Here is a 22099-nt window from a genome sequence, read left to right as displayed (position 1 = left end):
GAGCTAACACACAACGCACAGCAAGGGGTGGGGGGGGGGCATGAGAGAAGAGGGGCGGGAGTGGGAAGGACAAAACAGTGGGGAACAGAGACATTAGGAGATCTGTGGAAGGGAGAGGGATGGGGCGGGAACATGGGGAATACAAGAAGGACATTACAGGGACTTTCAGGAAGGAAAGCAGGGAATTTATAGGAGATGGGCTTGGGTGGATTATCGGGGGTAGAAAAGATCGAGGATTTGGATGGGGGATGATAAGAGGTGGTGGTGAACAGCTGTTTTGAAGGCCTGGAGAAAGGAATGGGATTGAATAAAATGAGGGAGTTTATTCCAAAGGCAGGAAAAAAGAGGAATGAAAGAGTGAAGGTGAGCAGTGATTCGTGATTTTGGTAGTTTTACCAGAAGGGGGTTGTTCGCGGACCTTGAGCGCCCTGCGGAAATGTGGTGGGGACAAATCGCAGAGAGAGAGCAGGGGGGGGGCGATGCTGGAGAGGAGACGGTAGAAGACAGAAAGACCACCGACCAGCCTGCGGTGAGATAGTGAGAGGCCCAAAGACTCAGCCTCATTGCGGGAGAAGCCAATGATCCGAAATGCCTTGGTTTCCACAGCGTGAAGCCGAGAAAGGTGGGAGGCAGGAGCACCAGCCCAGAGGGGAGAGCAGTACTCCATCAGGCTGCGGACGAAAGCTTTGTAAGTGGTCAGGAGCTCAGGTGGGCCGAGGAAGGACTTTGCATGACGAAGGATTCCCAGTCGGTGACTGGCTTTGGAGGTGAGGTTTGAAATGTGGCTTTCCCAGGAAAGGCCATGGCAGATAGTGAGACCCAGAAGCTTGAAAGAAAGGACTTCTTCCAGAGGATTGTTGAGAAAGTGGATGGGGAGTTTTTCTAAACGGTCCTTTTGGAGAGACATAGTGAGAGTGTGAGATTTGTCCGGATTGAAAGACATGTTTCACGTGTTGGACCAGTTTGTGATTTTACCCAGATCTGCAGTGAGCGAAGAAACTGCTGCTTGCCGGACTGAAGGATGACCGATGGTATGGCAGAGGGTGGAGTCATCTGCAAAGAGATATAGAGGATTTTCCAGAGAGTCGGAGAGATCATTGATGAAAACCAGAAAAAGAACAGGACCCAGAACGCTACCTTGAGGAACTCCAGCCTGGACAGGAAGAGGGGAATAGAGTCTTTGATGAAGAGAGCAACTCCTCCACCAGGACGAGGGTCAGGTCTATCATACCGGAGCAGGGAGTAACCAGGGAGAGATACTTGGGAGTCAGACATGTCTTGGGGGAGGAAATTTTCTGTTAGGCAGATTATGTCTGGTTTGTCAGTGGCAACCTGTATGGAAAGATCTGAAAGGTTTGAGCGAAGGCCCGGATATTTGAGGTCCACACTGTTAATGAAGAGGGAGGGAGGAGGCTTTGGGTACAGGGGGTGGGAGGAGAGGTAAGGAGGGTTGTTGAAAGAGTGTGGGGGATTGCAGAATAGCTAGGGGAGGGGACCGGATGAGAAGGAGAAAAGGCTCTGTGGTGCTGGGGGAGAGGGGGGACAAGAGAGGGGGAAGAAGGCAGTTGAGGATTTGAGGAGGTGGAGTGAGGTTTTTATCATATTTGTACTTCACATAAACTCCTACTCCACACGTATGTGCACTACTACATAAATTTTGAAATGACAGGTGTATTACACTTTGAACAAAATCGTTTTTTTTTTTTTTAATAAAGTCTATTGCTGTGCAAAGATATGAATGTGAGGAAATATTTAACATCTAATAGTTTACAATTTATAGCGATTGCTCTCCATTTCCTGTTTGTCCTTGTGATCTCCACACAAGAATACTTTCAAATACACCCTGGGAAGGAGGAGGCGGTGGGGGGGGGGGTGGTGGAGGTGGAGATGGAGGCTGACCCCCAGTTTGAGAATGTTTGTGCACATCGGTGATATTTGTGCACACATACTTTTCATGCAATAGATATATTTGAACAAATGAGGAACCTCATGGATATGAAATAAACCAAGTGACAATCAGTTGTCCACTAACTGTATATCGCTATAGCCTTCCCCGATTGTGGCTAGGTGGGAGAAGCTTGCGTGCTCCTGTGACCCGGAGAGCTATACTGACGGGAGTTTTTCTCCTGGTAGGTCTTACCTAGCCAGGCAGGTCAATGGGTATGAACCAGATTAAGAGTAGTTACATCATTGGGGGTCGGAATTTTTTTTTTCCCACCAAGCCGAGTCACCCCCACCTTCCTATGAAGATGGTTTTCCTTGTTTCAGGATGAGGTGAATGGTTCCAGCCAGTCTTCATCTTCTTCTGTCTCAGTTATTCTGCATCTTTCTTGTCCAGGACTCCCTGTAGGATCTGATGAATTCTGTCTCTCTGAAGGGTACCGGAAATAAAGATGTTGCAGGTCATGGCCACCTGGTAGTACAGGATCCCGAACACTTTGGTAATGCTTTGAGAGGCTGATCTATCAACAGGTCTAAAATGTCGAAGTGGTTGTCCTGCCATGGACATGCATGGGGATGGTCCATGCAGCCATTTTCGGTTGCATTCCTGAGGCTGTCAGAGTGGCATTGTTAGGAGAATGTGTTCACATGAGTTTGTGGGACCCTATTGAGTGTCTTGGACTGGCTTGTGAATTTGTTTGGGTAACTTTGACCGATTTCATCTTCTTCCTCGTTCTTTTCACTTTTGTGCTTCGAGCTCAATGTTTATGGGTGAAAATAACACCGAGTCCTCTATTTTTTGGTCATTTTGGGTCAAAATGTTTTTTGTGTCCAGGTCCCCCCCCAAAAAAAAATCTTAATCTGCCTCTGCTTTTGCTCCAACTTTTCTTCTGTGTGAAGCTCAACTCATCTGACCTGCTGGCTCTGAGTATCAGTTGGATAGTGGCATCTCAGTTTCTTTCAAGTTACCTGGTTACATTTTTCACCGACTTGATTGCCCTCCTTCTTGTGGTCTTGGTAACTATGTTGAGGACTCTTTTCCTTTAACTCGTGAAAATTCTCTTGAAAGTGGCTCTCACGGGTTTTTGTGTTTCCGCCTTGCTCTCCTACATGCAACAGCATATCTCTTCTTTCTGTATCGCTCGCTTTCTTTTCACTCTTGTGCCGTGCTCGATGCGATCTTAGACATCACTGACAGGGCTATTTTACAACACCCTTTTGCACACATCATGGTATTTGGTGACTTCAATGTTCACCACAAGGAATGGCTGGTATACTCTCGTAATATTGATACTCCTGGTATCGATACCTACGATTTCTCAAGCTCTCAAAATCTCACCCAAATAATTTCCTCTCCCACTCATATTCCTGACTGTGCCTCTGATGGAAGAAACTTGCTGGATCTCTTTTTGTGTTCTAACCCTGGTGACTGTGTTACCAATGTCCTTCCTCCAATTGGTAACTTGGATCATTCCACCGTTTCTGTTTGTGTCTCTTACTCCTCATTCTCAACTCCAGTGCATCCTTTTCACCACATTGTGTTTCAGTTTGGGAAAGCGGATCTTGATGGATTTCTTTTATTTCTTGCTGATGTGCCATGGACTCAGCTAGCCGTGTATGCTAACACCTCACTTTACTGTACATCCGCTGCTTCACTCAATACTACTTGTAATGAGGTTTGAGTTTCACTCGACAATGATTTCGAGAATGTGTTGAAGTGCGGGCATGATTGGCTGGTGACCTTCAATGCAAAGGAAACTAAATTGTTGTCCATGTCTTGCTCCAGAAACAGGCCTTTCCTTTCTGTGCACATGGGGTCTTCAACTTTAACAGAATCACCTGAGCTTCGGTTTCTTGGTCTGGACATCTCCTCTAACCTCCGCTGGGAAAAGTACATTGCTGGTATTGCTAAGAGTGCTTCCAAGCGAGTCAGTTGTCTTTATCGAGTGCAGAGGTATTTACATCCTGATGCTGTTTTGTACCTGTATAAGACAACTATACGTCCCCTCATGGAGTGTTGCCAAATTTGGGCTAGAGCACCAGCCTGCCACTTATTTTTACTTGATAGGCTCCAGAAATGCTTAGTGAATCCGGTTGGTGCGGAGATGGGTTCAACTCTTCAACCGCTCTCTCACCATCGGTCAGTTGCCACTCTTAGTTTGTTCTACAGATATTTTCATGGCAAATGTTCTGCTGGACTTTCTAACTTGGTTCCTCCTGTACGAGTGTTTGGACACAATGCTCAGTTTGCCATCTCTGCACAACCATGCACTGCAGCTGATCCAAAGTGCAGAACGAAAGGATATGCAGATAGTTTTATCCCTCGTGCTGTCTCGCTTTGGAATTTACTACCTGTAACGTGCTTCCCATAATACGACAATCTACTCGGCTTTAAGAGGAATGTCAATTCCTACTTCTTACATCTTTGAGGTTACATCGCATTTCACCTGACTTTGGCTACTTTCTGTGTCTTGGATTTTTTCTTGTTATTTTTCTCTTTATCCTTATATTTATCTAACCTTTCCTTCACCCCTTACCAAAAATAGCTTTATGCCTTGTTTGGGGCGAGTTCCATAAAAATGAAAAGAAAGTGGGGTAATAGGTAATGATATACCACCCTCTCCCTCAAGCGTTACTGGCAATTAGCAAGAGAAGGGGTGGGGAGGTTGGAAAGTGTGAGGCATTTGGATAAACATATAATGGGGTTCATAAAGGATTGTAGCTGGGGATGTGGAACTGGTTCAAAAGAGTAGAAAAGATTGTGGTAGATAGGGAAAACGAGAGATTCGTAAGGTTTTTGAACATGCCACATAGCGGTGATTTCACAGGAACGGTGAACTCAATGAGTTTTATGCCAGAAGGAAAAACAATTTTTTGGGGGGAAAATCAGTTCATTGGCTGATCATGGAAACATCTATACATAATTTATGACACATCAAGAACATCCTAGTAAAGTTGTTTACAAGTAAACACATCACTTGTGTGTCTGTAACGCAAGTTTGTTTATTGATTATATTAAAATGAGTAAGTGTTGTGGTTAACAAAATGTCATGGTCCATGAATTAGTCAATTCCAAAATAATTCAGGATCCATTTGCCTTTGGCCTCACGTTGCAGCAAAACAAGCATATTGTATTGAAGAAGGGAGAGGAATCAGAAGAGTGGGAGAAAACGAGGTGAGAGTAACATGGGGGTACTAATGAAATGTGGGAAAAGGGAAACCATGGAAGATGAGAGATTTAATGGGAATATAAAATAATAAAGGATTCCATGCACAAGCACATTTTCAATGGAAGTACAGTACTTATGTTAAAAAAAAATCCTCGTGTTGGCTTCATGGTTAAGGTGGCTTGCTTAAGATCTGAGCGTCTTGAGATTGAGCCCCTGTCTGCCATTGAATTAACACCAGGTGGGGTTAACTCGGCCTGTTATCCTTCCGAGGTGGGCAAAGTGAGTGCCAGCTTACTGGTAATAGAGGGTACTGCATCAGTGATACAGCGGCGCTGCCAGAAAATGATGCAACCAGCAGCTGCAGGCCGCACACGATAGCCGTGTTAAAATAAGTGAAAAGTTGGAAGAAAAAAATCACTTATAGCTCATCTCCATTTCAATGCAGCCCCCTTTTATTCCTTTGTTGTTCTTTCCAAATTCTTTCTTTCCTGTTCCGTTCGATTGGAAAGAAAAACTTTCCCTATCCATATCTCCTCAAGGGGCTGGCAGGATGGCCTACAGGTACACACACTCGTCTCGAAGCTGTTTAGACTGGGTTCGAATCCTGACCCAGATACTAACTGTCATCCCGGTGTTTCACAGGCAGGGTGTCTCATCAGTGCGTGTGTGCCGACCCTCGAATGGCCGTTAAGCCGGATGTCCCGTCTCCTAACATTAGTTGGTGGAGGTTAAAGATCCAACAGTATTGTTCGCCAAGAGCAGGCGAGCTATCACCGGTATCCTGAATAAATTCCAAATTCCTGCCACGATTAACTGCTGGGAAGGCAATAGCAAATCACCCAGTATCACCCTTGCCAAGCAGCCAAGAAACTGCCTTCAGGCAGAACACACAATCAATCAATCAATCAATCAATCAATCAAATCTTCAAGCTCTTTCTCTTTTTTTTCCTTTCATTCACAATTGTTATCTTTTCTAATTCTCTCCTCTCAATGGTGTGTGCATCATTCTGGCATGCCTCCATTTCTTTCAAATTCCTCCATTCTGTCACTACCTGTGTGTTTCCTCTACTCACTCGCTTTATTCACCTCAAATTAGGCACTCATCAGTGTGAACCTTTACTCACTCATTACACTTCATTTTCCTGAGGTTTCTGTGACACGTTTTAAGGCAGATTATCCCACCCTGAAGGTCGTTAATGACCCAGCTGGGTTCTTACTGATAATCCAATCGTGATTTGACAATTCTCCCGTGACTGCCTCGACTTCCTGAACATTGGAATACAAATACTGCTGCCTTCATCTTGATTTGAACCCACAATCTCCGGATCCCAGTCCAGTGTTCTTACCAATAAGCCACTACTGTAACCATACTCACATGTTTAAAGTATTAGTTTTAGAAATTCCAAGCCAAAGAGGAGCAACGCATCCCATTCGATGACGAGCAAACCGAGTAATGTGAAAGAGCGGTTTCAAGGCGATTCATCAATTCACGTGGAGGCAGCACCTGCTTCAGGTTTGCAAAACTTGGGAGGTGCCGTCGATTTCGTTTTGGACAGCCCCCTACAGATCAAGGCAGGAATTTAGAAGTTGTTTTGGGTACCAGCACCACCACGACAAACTCTTTTTGAAAGGTATCTTCAACGTCTACAAGCAAACGTGTCGTACTGCCTGATGCAACATCCTACCTGCAAAGTACCAAGCTGACAATGTGACAGAGACTCAAACCCAGACTAGATGTCTCAGAGGTGAGTAGACTACCTCCGAGCTATCCTTCCACCGCCACCACGTAGATGCCACTCGCCAAAACCCCAAATAAACAGAGCCCATTCAATGGGTTATGCCGTATTCGTGTCGTGCCATTAGGGAGAAACGTTACAGTATGCAAGGCCAGTTTTAAAATGGAGACAAGTCAGGAAAGATCAATGCAAAAATGTCTGATTGAGCAATTTCCGCGTAGCCACAGCAAGTGATTTTCAAAACTCCAATGATAAGTTCATATCTTGCATTCGTAAAACAATAAAAATAAATATTTAAATATCTTACCTTCACAATACTTTGGACACAGAGACAAAAATGAAATCACAAGAAAGGAAAGAGCAAGAGGTTAGCAATCATTCGGGACATTCGGATAACCCATTAGGATGTTTTTAGAACAGCTTAGGGCCGGGTCGGGGGTCAAACCCAGACCAAAGAGAAAAAAAGACGAGTTCACCAATCTCCAAGCCATCCAGTCAACCCGATCGCGAATCGAAAAAGGAAAATGCTCTCCTGGAAGAAACGTACCAGATTCCCAGTTCAGCGGTCTTGTGTGCACGAGATAGAAATCGCTTGCTGCTCAACGTCGATAACACAAAACGCCTGCGTCATACAACCAGGAACGTTGAAGAGCAATGAAACAGCCAATCACAATACCCCCACAAAAACTCAATTTGCTCAATTGTTGAGATTTCGAGAATCACAGGTAAATGATTCCCAATGGAAGTTAGTGATGAGCAGAAAGGCAAACTGTTCAGGAAGTATTTGAGGAAGCCATTTAAGAATTCCTCCAACATTTCCATCATTATAGTTTGGGAACTTGGCAACATTATGACGACATATATTAAAAGTGGTACACCAGACATTTTTAAGCAGTTGGTGAATTGGTTAGGTGATCGTTTGGAAATGGAATGCTGCCTTGCCAAATGGAGAAAAAATTTGATCACGAGCTTGGCATTGTAAGAACTGTATTCAAAGGTGAGCGTGACATGTATGGACCACTTGCTGTGCCTCGTCACGACACCCAGTTGAACCAGTTTGTGCTTAGCTACTGACGAAGTTGAGTTATTACTGTATTTGCATTTCAGCGTATGAGGAGAACGACGTGGCCCCTATAAGCAATGCGAATAAAAAGGGCCGGATCAGCGGAATGCGTACATGTGTTGACAACTGAAGACCGGCTAGGACTATAAAAAATAAATAAATAAATAAATAAAAATATGACTTTCTTAAACAGAGAGGTTCTACCAGATACATGCGATCAAAGGGAAGTGAAGATTTGCTGGGAAAATAATGTCACACTCTCGCCGTCTGAACATTTATAGAGACAGGATCTTGACCTCCATTTTATTGTTCGTCTGACATCTACTCTCCTTTTGTAAACATTTTTCCTGGTCGGTATTGTGGTCTTCGGTGGTGGTCATTCCTGGTGTTGGTTTAATGGTTAGGGTGGTGGGTTTGGGTGCCAAGTTCAAATCCTGCTCCGGCAACGAATTAATACCAGGTGGGGTTGACTCGGCCTGTTATCCCTCCGAGGTCGGCAAAGTGAGTACCAACTTGCTGAGATGATTGAGCCATTCTAGTATCCTGCGTCGGAGCGGTGACCCATCCAGGATTGTGTCCAATAGCCGAGGAGACTGCTTTGGCAGCACCGACGCTCTGCACAGAGTATGGTCCCAATGGATGGATGGATGGTGGTGGTGGTCGAGTCAGCATATAAACAAGTGGCACTAAATCAAGATGGTCTGGATCATCCGATCCCTTCATTATCATCATAATCATCAAAGCACTGCCGATGCAATTCCTAGGCAAGGGTTGTGCGCCGGGCGGTTTGGCGTTGCCATCTTAGCAGCCATCCAGGACAGGAACTTGCAATTTGTTCATGGTGCCGGCGACAACTCGTGGACTTTTCATGAAGGACACTGTGGGATCTTTACCGTCCACCAACTAATGATGGCAGACGGGACATCCAGTTTAACATCCATCCAAGGGACGGCACACTTTGTGATGTTACTCCCTGCCTGAAAAGCACCAATCTAACAGTTTATAACCGCATTGGGAATCGAACCCATACTAAAGAATTGAAAGAAAAGTGCAACCTCTTCACCATCCTATTGGACTTCCTCTCATGCAAGATATAACAAAGCCATTGTGTAGTGATGTAATTATTTTTAACCAAACGACAGTCTGTTGTATCAGGGAGCACATCCAGTGAGAATTGCGGTCTGTGGCTAGAAGCATGTCCATCGGAGGGACGACCCACACGTCGATACCTTGCTCTGCATGTGAAACGGCACGATAAGAATTTATAATTGGGTTGAGATTCGAACCCAGGCTTGAAAACTCAGATGAGAGTGTAGAGGGAGAGAGGGGAGAGAGGTGGAGAGGTGGAGAGGTGGAGAGGTGGAGAGGTGGAGAGGTGGAGAGGTGGAGAGGTGGAGAGGGTGTGGAGAGGTGGAGAGGGTGTGGAGAGGTGGAGAGGGTGTGGAGAGGTGGAGAGGGTGTGGAGAGGTGGAGAGGGTGTGGAGAGGTGGAGAGGGTGTGGAGAGGTGGAGAGGGTGTGGAGAGGTGGAGAGGGTGTGGAGAGGTGGAGAGGGTGTGGAGAGGTGGAGAGGTGGAGAGAAAGAGAGGGAGACAGAGAGGGAGAGAGAGAGAGAGAGAGAGAGAGAGAGAGGGGAGAGAGAGAGAGAGGGAGAGAGAGAGGGGAGAAAGAGGGGGAGAGAGAGAAAGGGGGAGGGGAGTGAGAGAGGGAAGGAGAGAGATGAGGAGAAAGAGGGGGAGAGAGAGGGGGAGAGGGAAAGAGAGAGGGAAGGGAGAGACGGAAGGGAGAGAAAGAGGGGAGAGAAAGAGGGGAGAGAAAGAGGGGAGAGAAAGAGGGAGGGGGAGAGAGAGGGGGAGTGAGATGGGGAGAGAGAGGGGAGAGAGAGGGGGAGAGAGAGAGGGAGAGAGAGAGGGAGAGAGAGAGAGAGGGAGAGAGAGAGAGAGAGAGAGAGAGAGAGAGAGAGAGAGAGAGAGGGAGGGGGAGAGGGAGAGGGGGAGAGAGAGGGGGGGAGAGAGAGAGGGAGGGAGGGAAAGAGAGAGAGGGGTAGAGAGACATGCAGCGTCATAATCCATCTTACGTGCATGGATGGATGGATGGATGGATGATACTACTCCAAAAAATGGAATCACAAAACACGTGCGCACACACACAACACACACAGCACACACCTGTCCCGATTACAATCGGTTTAACCTATTGAGGATCCTTTCATCTTAGCTCATCTTTAATCAAAACAGAGCAGTTTTACTTTTTGAAATGACTGCAAATGAGAAGTGCAACACTTCCACTGCACCACAGCCATCAAGGGAACACATTATACACACCTTTCACTGTTCAATGGGGGTGGGTGAAGGGATGTGACTAATGGTCTTCAACATTTTTTCCCCCTCAAATCATTTCCTGGTAGAACTGGAGGAGATAAATGGCTGGCTTCTCGACGAAGAGCTCGTCGGCAATTCACACCTTAGGTGTCAAAATTGTACATTTTGCTTTGGTATGGTATTATATAAAAGAGAGTTGGCAGCCTTATACACCTTCTTTTGGTGACACTCACAGGAAGACAAAAATAAAATATCACCACGTGCTCGATCATAGACTGTTCGTACAATCTACTCGCAGGTTAGTTGAGAGAGAAGCCATTTCGTCCATTTGTACATCGTAACCAACAGCACGGGCAGCCAGTGGTGCTCAAACTACAATTGTCTTTGTCCTAATCTACAAAAGGACTCTCCCTTTTCTCCCTCCATCTCAATCAATGTACACGACAATGACAATGAGCCAGCATAACCCTTTCAGTAGGCAATGCGACCTCCCACCTGGATGTAGTCGGGGCAGAAAATTGAGATTTGGCTAAGGTGTGCACACGCAATGAAAAGGCACCGTGGGAACTACCTTGCCAAAGAAAGCATACCTTGTTAGTGGGGGAGGGGAGGGTCATGCAATGCCCTGCCAGCACAATGTGACAATGAGCAAAGTAACCAGTTCAGTCGCAATGTCATCATGAACAAAAGGGAACATTTCTCTGTACATCTAAATAAAAATCATAAGTTGGTCCAACACGTGGAACATGTCTTTCAATCCTGACAAATCTCACACTCTCACTACGTCTCTCCGAAAGGACCGTTTGGAACCCCCCATCTACTTTCTCAACAATCCTCTGGGAGAAGTCCTTTCATTCAAGCTTCTGGGTCTCACTATCTGCTATGATCTTTCCTGGGAAAGCGACATTTCCAAACTGGCTTCCAAAGCCAGTCACCGACTGGGAATCCTCCGTCGTGCAACATCCTTCCTCGGCCCACCTGAGCTCCTGACCACATCCAAAGCTTTCGTCCACAGCCTGATGGAGTACTGCTCTCTCCTCTGGGTTGGTGCTCCTGCCTTTCAGCTTCACACAGTGGAAACCAGGGCATTTCGGATCATTGGCATCTCACATGAAGAGGCCGAGTCTTTGGGATTCTTACCTCAGGCAGGTCCGTGGTCTTTTTGTCTTCTACCGTCTCCTCTCCGGTCTCACCCCCCCCTCCATATTTCCGCAGGGCGCTCAAGGTCCGCCAGCAACCACCTTCTGGTTAAGCTACCAAAATCATGAATCGCTGCTCACCTTCACTTTCATTCCTCTTTTTCGACGCCTTTGGAATAAACTCCCACTCTCTTCAATCCCACTCTTCCCTCCAGATCTTCAAAACAGCCATTCACCACCACCTACCATCCCCCATCCAAAACCTCGATCTTTTCTACCCCCGTTAATCCACCCCAAACCCACCTCCTTCAAATTCCGTTCTTTCCTTCTTGAAAGTCCCTGTAATGTCCATCTTGTACACCACGTGTTCCCGCCCCATCCTCTCCCTTCCACAGATCTCCCAATGTCTCCGTTCCCCCTCGTTTTGTTCTTCCCTCTCCCGCTCCTCTTGTTGTGCGTTGTGTGTTCTTATACGAGCCTCGACACTGTTTACAAAAAAAAACCTCAACCAGTAAGGGAGGTTTCTGTTTGGCAGCCTCATTTTCTTACATCTGATCATCCAACTCACAATGCTTTCTTTCCCTCTGGTCGAACACTGTATCGACTCATCCATTGTCCTGCAAGACCTTTACCTCAACAGTGTGACAGATACACCGAGGTCTCCGAGATGCAGCACCCACGCTGGCACTATAACATCAAATCAATTAATGAATGGGCCAGGGTTAAATCCACCCCCAATCCCAAAACGCAAGCAGAGGCTTTAAGGCGGTGTATAAATTTTACTGTTTTGTTCGTGCATTTCACAAATATTACATGTTTGTTTTTTTCTAGGGGAGAAATGTGAGGGAGAATGTGGGGGAGTGTCTCACCTCCCCGAGTGACGGGCCTGCAGTCGACGGGTATCCGTGTGAGACCTCGTTTTCACGCGGACGGAGAAACTAGTCGAAGCCGCTAGGCCGCAGGCTGGGAATCATCTGCGAATATCCTCTCAGACCTGTCGGCTATCCCATCCACAGGCAGTCTCTTCGATATTCTCACGTTTGACTATGTAGAGAAGAAGAAGAAGAAGAAGAAGAAGAATCTCGACCACCGCCTCCTGCCCGTGATTCTCAAAACGTCGTCTCAGCGGACACGGTGACCGGCGGATTCAAAATGAGCACAAGCACACAAAACACATTCCCGCGTTTGTATGACGTAAATTATCCACCTCCTGAAACACTGAAATCATCGCATTCACGGCGCGTCAGGTAACAACACGCCCTATGTTTGTATTCGTGCGCCGCTCATTGACCAATAGGAGAGCCGCGTTCACGTCAGGTGTTTATAAAACGCTTGAGGTAAAACATTGAGGTTAAAAATTGAGGTAAAACATTGAGGTAAGTGTGTTCACTCTTCAAGAGATGAAGCAATGATATTGTTTGTTATTACATCAAGGTAGATAACACGTAAGAATCCATTTTTAAAATGTTGATAAATCGCATCGTTCATTCACAATTATTATCCTTTCACGTAAAATCCATTACCTGTTAATTTCTTCACACATTACGTGTTAATGCCGTTTTTACTCGCGGTGTTCATTCATGGACATCATTTAATTACGTTTATATATTTTCCTTTCACACGTCATACATTCTTTTTGATGAGACTTCTAAAAGTTCCAATCACCATGGAGCCACCCTCCCCAAAAGGGTGTCCATTTACCTCAGGCCTGACCGTTTGAGGGATCGTCATGTGATGACTATAGCAGAGGGGACAGACGGCTAAATGTCTTTTCCACAGACGGACGTTTGATTTAATGTACTTGGGGTGTGTTCAGTTACCAAGTTTTTTTTTTGTGGAGTGCTCGCGAAGTGGCTTAAGCACTCAAGCAAACACTATTCGAAACCGTTGATAAGGAACGGCTGGCTTGGCAAGCGCTAGCTAGCTGTTTGGTAACTGAACCGGATGTGACGTTTGTATTCCGACCTCTCTTTTCTCTTGGCAGGTTCAGTGCTGCTGAAACAAGGATTGCATTGGGTTGTTTGCCTTTGTGTTCCCAACGATAGTCAAGGTAGGAATTAAAAATAAATTAGACAAGCCAGAAGGCGACGATGGTTCGCGGGCATTATTGAACAATGCCACGATAGGTACAATTGAGTTAGTGGAAGCTTTTGAGGAAGCTCTACCGTAAAAACCTATCTCTTCCGTTAAAATTGTCCAAATCAAATCGGATTTTTTTATATGTTGTACTTATGGACATTACGCACAGCTTCTAGGAAATGAATTTGCGAGAAAAAATAAATAAATAAAAAGTTCAAGTGGGCGTGGCTCTGCCCACAAGGGGCGTGGGACGCCCCTCATGCAAAAGACACAACGAAACCATGATATCTAGCTTGTGTCCAAGTTTCATCAAGATCACATCAAACGTCACGGAGCTATGCTCTGGAGAGAGTCACAAACAGACAGACAGACAGACACAACAAAAATCGTGGTCACTGCTGGCGCCCGCGAACCAATAGAAAGTTCAAGTGGGCGTGGCTCCACCCACAAGGGGCGTGGGACGCCCCTCATGCAAAAAGACACAACGAGACCATGATATCTAGCTTGTGTCCAAGTTTCATTAAGATCGCATCAAACGTCACGGAGCTATGCTCTGGAGAGAGTCACAAACAGACAGACAGACAGACAACAAAAATCGTGGTCACTGCTGGCGCCCGCGAACCAATGCAAAGTTCGAGTGGGCGTGGCTCCACCCACAAGGGGCGTGGGATGCCCCTCATGCAAAAAGACACAACGAGACCATGATATCTTGCTTGTGTCCAAGTTTCATCAAGATCGCATCAAACGTCACGGAGCTTTGCTCTGGAGAGAGTCACAAACAGACAGACACACAGACCGCTACTGGATTTAGCGGTGGCCAGGTGGGGCCATGGCCCCAGGGCCCCCACTTTTCGGGCCCCCCCCCCACAATTTCGATGACATTTGGAAAATCCCTTGAAAATGTGCTTTTAAAGTTTTCTTGTCGGTGAATGAAGATTGTAAACTCTTTGTAAGGATATCTTTTCAAAATTGTCCGTCATTGTGAGGGTCCTTTTCAAGCTTTGGCTTTTTCAAGCCGTTTCTTCCACGGTCCACAGAACGGATCCAACGTGGTCAAAAATTCCCGGGGCAAGCATCGGGCATTGTGGGCCCGCATTCGGATCCTTTTTTGGATCGATCATCGATGCTTCGGATGGTTGAGCGTGGCCAACTAACAACGGCACTGCCCGCCAGAGCCCAGCAAGCACAGACGGAATACAGAGGTCCAGCCAGAGGAGAGGTGAAAAGGTGAAAGTCGACGTGGTAAAACTAGGCCAGGCCAGCGCAGCACATGGCCGGCAGGGGTAGTATTGTACACACTGAAACTGCGGCTGGCAGGGAACGCCGTCAGTACCCTGCTTACTGGCGCGCACAGCACAGTAACACGGTGTGACTTTCTATGTTCCAGGTTTGTGAAACATACTTGTTAGAAAGTCTTTGCTGTTTCACCATATGTATGAACGTTTGGTACTCTTGTGCCCATGAATGTTTCATGCAATTTATGAATACCATGTTGGTGTAGTGCGAGCCTGTAATTCTCACTCACTTGGCGTTTTCCCACCGGATATGATGAGAGCTTCCGGTTTCTTGTCGGTTGGTGAAAGTGAATCGTCGCCATATTGTCTTTGCTCGCTGAGCGAGACTTTTGTTATTCGTGCCATTATATTAATAAACATTGTGCAGAAAGGGAACTTCGGTGTCTCGTCTCATCCAAACCGTTTGATCACGGTATTTTCCTGGATCCGCTGTTCATCGTTATCCTCCGTATTAACAGACTTACCGTAGGTTACCAGAACCTACTTTTCAATACTTGTTGTTCATGATTCTGGTACGTCCCACATGCACTCTGACAATATCTGGGTGACTCGGTACCTACCAGCTGCAGAAGCCACAATGAGCGGTTTTGGTGACGACAGGCACAAATCCAGGGCTCCACGGAAATATGACGGTGGTGCTCAAAAGCGGAAACGTTCCAAGGAAAAAAGATGAAAGACACAATGCCATCGTCGACAAGACCCAGAAAATCTGAGTTTTTCACTCCTGCACAAACAGGCGATTCGTCCATAACAGAGGCTGGAACACCAACAGAGACAGAACAAGCGGATTTGGCAACGCAACCCCGGCGTCAAGATTCGCCCAACATCTCGGAAGGTTCCACCGATGAAGAACATGCATCAGATGAAGAAGTGCGAGATATACTGACTGATTGTGGACTTGGCTTTGCCAATTGCATTGGATGTTGGCCTCCTGAGCGACCGTCGTCAGAGATGATCGACTTCTGGTCATCACGAGATTTGGAGCCCCTGCAGAATTCGACTGGTCCCTTTGATTCATCCATACAGTTTGTTGAAGGTAGGAAACGCTGCTGCTCCAAGAATCTTTTTTACCGTAGACTACAAAATGGAGAGTCCGTGAAAAGGTCCTGGCTTTGCTTCTCCACATCAACCGGAAAACTGAACTGCATCGCTTGCAAGCTCTTTGGAGGCGCTACTGCCCTGGGTGGAGAAGGATTCAATGACTGGAAGCATGCCAGTCGTTCTATCGAGATGCATGAGCGTTCGCATGTACATTGTGCGAATATCATCCGCTTGTCAGACAGAGCAACATCCGCAGGTCGTGTGGACACTGAACTCGTCAAACAGGTGAGGGAGATTGCATCCTATTGGAGGGAGGTGTTGAAACGAAGTGTGAGCGTGATATCGATTCTCGCTGAGCGTGGTCTGGCATTCCGTGGATCGGATGAAATTGTTGGGTCACGGACGAATGGTAACTACCTTGGTTTAATGGAATTACTTGCAGAATACGATCCATTTTTGGCGCAGCACATTCAGAAATATGCCAACCAAGGTAGTGGCTACACCAACTACTTATCATCGATGACATGTGAAGAGTTGGTCTCCATCATCAGAAAATCTGTTCTGGATAACATCGTCGCTCGTGTGAAAGAGGCAAAATACTTCTCTGTGTCAGTCGATTCTACTCCTGACATAAGCCACATCGACCAGCTCACAGTTATTCTACGATACATCGAGAACGAGGCTCCAGTGGAGCGTTTCATGGCCTTTCTGAGCAACACAGGACACACTGGACTCCAGCAAGCGACGACATTACTGGATTTTTTTGAAAGCCACTGGATTGGACATCGCTAACTGCCGAGGACAGTCTTACGATAAGGCATCTAATATGAGTGGCCGATACAATGGGATGCAGGGAATGATCAAACAGGAGAACCCTCTCGCAATATTTGTGCCATGCGTGACGCACTCACTGAACTTAGTCGGTCAGTCGGCCATGGGATGCTGTAGACCTGCAGCAGCATTCTTTGAATTCGTGGAACAAGTGTATGTATTTTTTACAGCTTCCACGTCACGCTACGCCAGATTATTTGATGCCCTAAAAGCAAAAGGTCTGCAAGTACCAAAGCGCCTCAGCAACACTCGCTGGTCGGCTCATTCTGATGCAACCCGAGCTCTTCTAGACGGTTACAGCGGAATCATGGATGTCCTCGATGAAATCGCAAACGATGAACAACTGAATAGTGAAACGAGAAACACCGCCGAGACACTTCACCAAACGATGTGCATGCTCGAGATAGGGTTCTATGCTGGTTTCTGGTCTACTGTCCTTGGTAGACTTGATCGTACGAGTAAAACCCTTCAGTCACAAGCTACCAATCTCAACACAGCTGTGCAGCTCCTCAAGTCACTGGCGAGCTTCGTGCAGTCATTACGCGATCAGTTTGATACATTCATTGTTGACGGAGTGGAGCGCTCAGGTACGGAGGAATTCACTCGCGGATCGCGTAGACGAAAGCGTAATGTCCGCCTCGCTCCCTTGGACTATGGACACACTTCAGAAGTAGAACTAGACGCCAAGGAGTCCTTTCGCATCAGTGGATACATTGCAGTGATCGACGTACTGCTGTCGCAGTTGGAAAAGCGTACAAACGCTTACAGCGAGATGAGCGACAGATTTGGATTCCTGCGTGCTCTTGTTCAACTCGAAGTGAAGCAGATTCGAGAGTCATGCTCGAAGCTCGTCGAGCTGTATCAGGAAGATCTATCACCTGACCTCACAGAAGAAATGATTCAGTTTCAAGCCATGATTGTTTCAGAGCCAGACTCGGGCTGTACTGAACTCGAGATGTACAGTTTTCTCATCGAGCGAAAACTCACCAATACTTTCCCAAATGTGGAAGTGCTGCTTCGGATTTACCTCTCACTGATGGTGTCGAACTGCTCTGGGGAGCGCTTGTTTTCGAAACTCAAGCTTATCAAGAACCATCTTCGCTCCACGATGGGGCAGCAGAGACTAGTCAATCTGACCATCATTTCAACCGAATCTGATGTGCTCAATTCCATGCAGGTTGACAGTATGACATCTGATACATCACGCTATCTGAGTTCGCTGCCACGAAGTCGCGCAGAAAGCTTGTCCATTGATTAAGGCGCCGTGTGTATGTTCATTGATGTGGATGACACTGCCGTATATTTGCGGTCACTGGAAGTCGGCTATTGATCACCATTTCGGATTTCTCTTGTCCAGAGGGTTTTTAGAAGTTAGAAGATTTTTAGTCGAAGTTCGTAGTATGATTAATGACAGCGCGTCGTTTGTTATTTTCTTATATTGGTCCATCTCTATCTATTACTCTTGCAGCAACAGCATGTTTGTGATTTGATTTTAGAATGAGCTCAGAGATAAGTCATCAGCTCATAGATAAGTCACCAGCCATATCAATAACAATCCGTCCATCTTGTCATATTGTCAGATTTAATTGTAATTTGCGAACATTTATGCCAAATCATTCCTGATCAGGATCTGCCAAATCTATAGATACAAGTTCAGTTGTTGATGAAAAAGCAGTTATAATTTAAGTTGTTGATTAATCTCCAAATTTGGGAGCCCCCCACAATCATTGTGCCCACGGCCCCCCACATGGTAAATCCGGCCCTGACACAGACACACAGACACACCGAAAATAGTGGTCACTGCTGGCACCCACGAACCAAAAAATTATTGGACAAACGATAACTCACCAAGACCTACTCTTCACAAAAGACATTAAGGGATCTTTAACATCCACCAGATACAAATGCGATCTGATACTCGGCGTAACGTCTGACTGAGGGACGGAGCACTTTGGATTGCATTTCTCTGCCGACAGAGCACCAATCAGACGGTTTATAGTCTGGTCGGGAATCGAACCCAGATTGGATACAATAGCTTCAAGGTAAGTACACAATCCTCGCCATTCTATCAGACTGCCTCTCGTGAGAGGCACTAGCAGGGGTACCGCCGGGCGTTGGTTGCCCAGTGCTGTTCTAATTCTGTTGGCATTTTGAAATCAAATGGTTTTTTTTTTGTCTATTTTTTTTTTATTTGTGGGGATTAAAACGCTTCTATACACCCACTTAGGAATGTGGTGGGGAATCATTTAATATTACATTTTTATGACCCTCCCCCTCCACCCCCTTTCATGCCATCAGCTGAGGGCCTTAAGCACTATAGAGTGATAAAAACAAAAATCCTAACTTTTTTCTCAAAGTTTTCGAATTATTTCCCCCCCCCCCCATACACTCGGGCACACACTGATGAGCCTCTGAAAGTTTGAGGAAGATCCGTTTGCCCATCTCTGAGAAAATGGTGACAGAGAGACAGAGAGACATCTCTCTGATAGTACTGCATCGAGCTTCCATATGATAAGAGAGCCATTTGTGTGTCACCATTTTTTTCTCAGAGATGGCCAAACGGATCTTCGTCAAACTTTCAGAGGTTCATCAGCGGTGCCAGGGTATGTTTTCGGGAAGAATGTGTTTTTTTGAAAACTTTGAATTTTTTTTTTTAATTGCTCGATCGTGCCAAAGCCTTTACAGCTATGTGAAAGGTAATATTAAATGATCATTGACCCCATTCCTTAATATGTGTAGGGAAGTGTTTTAGGCACCAACAAAAACAGAAAAAAAAACAAGAAAGGCACTCAGTAGAGCACATACCTGTGCCCCGTAATGCCTGATCCATGAGAACATATCGGGACCCAATACATTTTTGAAATGTCATGCTATACAGTACTATATCGTTTTTGAGCCCGATCTCTCAATGGTGAAGAATCACTTTAAAAATTCCAGTCGTCGAATCCGGATCTTCACCAAAATCTAAACAGATCATCCTTGTCACACACCCAACCTGTCCACCAAGTTTTGTCCGAATCAGTCCATAACTTTTTGAGATATCCTGTACACAAACAAACAGACAGAAAGGTGAAAACATAACCTCCTTCACCTTTGGTGGTGGAGGAAAAAACAAATTGATTTCTTCAAAATGTCGACAGGGTTAGAACAGGATCGGGCAACATCAGGTATCCACCGAGTAATGCCAGGTACCCACCGAGCAACGCTGGATACCCCTGCTACTATATATTGAAAGCATAGTGGAGTGACGTATTGATTGTTTTTAACCGCATGATTTTATTGTTTCATGGAGCACATCCAGTGAGTCTGTCATGTCTCCTACCACCTGCTACACCCTTCCAATAGTGGTGTGACTGCTTTACCGTTTTTACCCACCAATCATCACCTTCCTTTCAAGTTGATTTTTTTTTCTCACTCTTTGGCTTGCTTTCGGAAAGAGAAAAGGCAATTTATTTTATTTCTCAGTCGATCTTCATCGAGGGAGAATGACATCACTTGCAACAACAGAAATTATGGTTCGAAGAGGACTGACAGACTCATGGCTTTGTAGGGAACTCAATTGTCCTTCCTGCCAATTTTGGAGTTTTAGCCAATGAAGTATCACTTTTCCCAGGACATCTCTAATGTGACCTGGTTGTGGATTCTACTTTCTTGTCACTAATTTTTCACCATACTTGTGCTCGTGAGGTGTTCCTCTTTTACTCATGGACATTCCACATCTTACCTGGGGAGTTTGTTTCTGAGGTCTTGGGTTTTTTTAATCATGGGAATTTCAAGAGTTATTTGGTTTTCTAAATACTGCTGTCTGTTTGTTCCATATTGTGATTCCCAAGTGGAGAGGGTTTTATAATATTAACTTGAAGCCGAATTTTCACCAGTGAATGTTCATTACCCGGCGCATGTGAAGCGAAACGCGGGGTTAAGCAATTCATTCACTTTGTCTGTCTGTCTGTTTGTCTGTCCACTAACATAATTTTATGATTGAGGAACAACTTAATTTAAATTCATCTCAATTGTACATGTGCAGAGAAGAGTGAGATTTTTTTTTTCATCCATCTGCTTGTCCGGCAGTAAAATAACATTATAAATCATTCCAAACAGGAAACTTACTGCTTTTAAGGACATCATAAAGGACACAAATAACAGGCATGTTAAATGTTAAAATATGATGGCGCATAAACGGTGGTGAGCTTCCAAAATTTTTTTTTCTACAACCTTTAAAATCTCATTTCAATTGGATTGTATTCTTGAACACTGTGGAACACAAATTGCCTTTTTGGCACTTTCAAAACCTCTCATTTAACACTACTTGGACAAAATATTATGGCATTTTACATCATCACGACCAATTATATTTGACACTCGCAAGCCCCACCCCTACCCATCTTATCTATATACACATCCAGGTGTGTGTGTGTGTGTGTGTCTGTGTGTCTGTGTGTCTGTGTGTCTGTGTGTGTGTGTGTGTGTGTGTGTGTCTGTGGCTTTCTTTGTTCCTTATGCACGGACACATATTTTAAGTTATAAACTCCAAACTTGGGGTACAAACACAACTTTGTGTGGGGGGCAACTTAGGCTATGTGCCCACAGCCTCACGTGGTGATGGGGGGGGGGAGGGGTAAATTATCCATGTAAATGTGCACCGGTAGTGCCACATGGTGGTAGCAGAGGGTATTACAATTTCCTTTTTTAACCTGGACAATGCTGAGGTTAAAGCATGCTGAGGTTAAACTGGTAAATTTGTCCTCCTACCCTTCCCCCCCACAGACTTGGGGGCCTGTCAAAGCCTGTAGGAAAGGACATCAGGACGAATGGGACGCCAAAAGAGGAGGGGGAAGCAGAACAGGGAAGGGTGGTGTTGAGGGGTTAAAGCCCTCTGCATGGGTAAATTTGGCAAACAGCACAACTAATTGGTCCGTCAGCGAAGCGACGGGTAAGTTGTGCTCATTGTTTCTGAAGACTGTATGGGGTAAGGTGTTCTATGAACTCTCCAGTTCCAACTGTTATTCATTCCACCAAAAAATAGTGAGTAGGAATTTTATTTGTCATCTTTGCAATTTCTACAAGTCTTGTGGCCTCGGCATACCTGAAAATATCAAAGCACCTTGACTGTGAGACGAACGGAGAGGATTTTTCCCCTCTTTCTTATTGGTTAATTAGTCTCTTCAATATTCTGGCCAGATAGAGTGAGCAGGAAGGAGGTGGAGAAAAGTCAAAGGGAAAACATCACGGAGGAAATTAAAATGAAGAGGTGGATATGGATTTGGCATGCACTGTATATGGAAAACAACACAAAAAGAGTGATATGCTGGAAGCCTAAAGTTTGAAGGAGGGTTGAACTACCTAGTACCTGGACTTGAAGAGACCTCGTGGCATACGATGGAAAAAGAGCTAAAGGAGCTAGAAACCACCTGGATCTGGATCAGTTGGTGGGTCCAGAATAGACGAAATTGACACAAGTTTTTCAAGAGGCTCCATATGCTGT

General features: G+C 45.6%; 1 protein-coding gene and 1 long non-coding RNA gene across 9 annotated transcripts in view; one reads left to right on the top strand and one right to left on the bottom strand.

Moving 5' to 3' along the window:
* The window catches only part of LOC147013374 (multivesicular body subunit 12B-like), a 50554-nt gene extending 37875 nt beyond the window's left edge, over nucleotides 1–12679 (bottom strand). Inside the window, exons 1-2 of one of the 5 annotated variants that reach the window (XM_085855145.1) lie at nucleotides 12576–12679; nucleotides 12238–12412 (exon numbers count right to left, since the gene is read on the bottom strand). The gene's annotated coding sequence lies outside the window, so the exon portion shown is untranslated. The other 4 variants (XM_085855146.1, XM_085855144.1, XM_085855147.1 and 1 more) reach the window with 4 other exon arrangements.
* The window catches only part of LOC147013373 (uncharacterized), a 153794-nt gene continuing 144368 nt past the window's right edge, over nucleotides 12674–22099 (top strand). For all 4 annotated transcript variants that reach the window (XR_015051303.1, XR_015051304.1, XR_015051305.1 and 1 more), the window contains exons 1-2: nucleotides 12674–12744; nucleotides 13353–13418. This is a non-coding gene — a long non-coding RNA (uncharacterized LOC147013373). The remainder of the gene's footprint in view (nucleotides 12745–13352; nucleotides 13419–22099) is intronic.

The sequence above is a fragment of the Eptatretus burgeri genome, chromosome 14 (assembly GCF_056783735.1).
Source record: "Eptatretus burgeri isolate ZD-2024b chromosome 14, Ebu_testis_v1, whole genome shotgun sequence".
Classification (NCBI taxonomy): Eukaryota; Metazoa; Chordata; class Myxini; order Myxiniformes; family Myxinidae; genus Eptatretus; species Eptatretus burgeri.
Note: the sequence above shows the minus strand (reverse complement) of the source record. Positions and strands in the feature narration are given on the sequence as shown.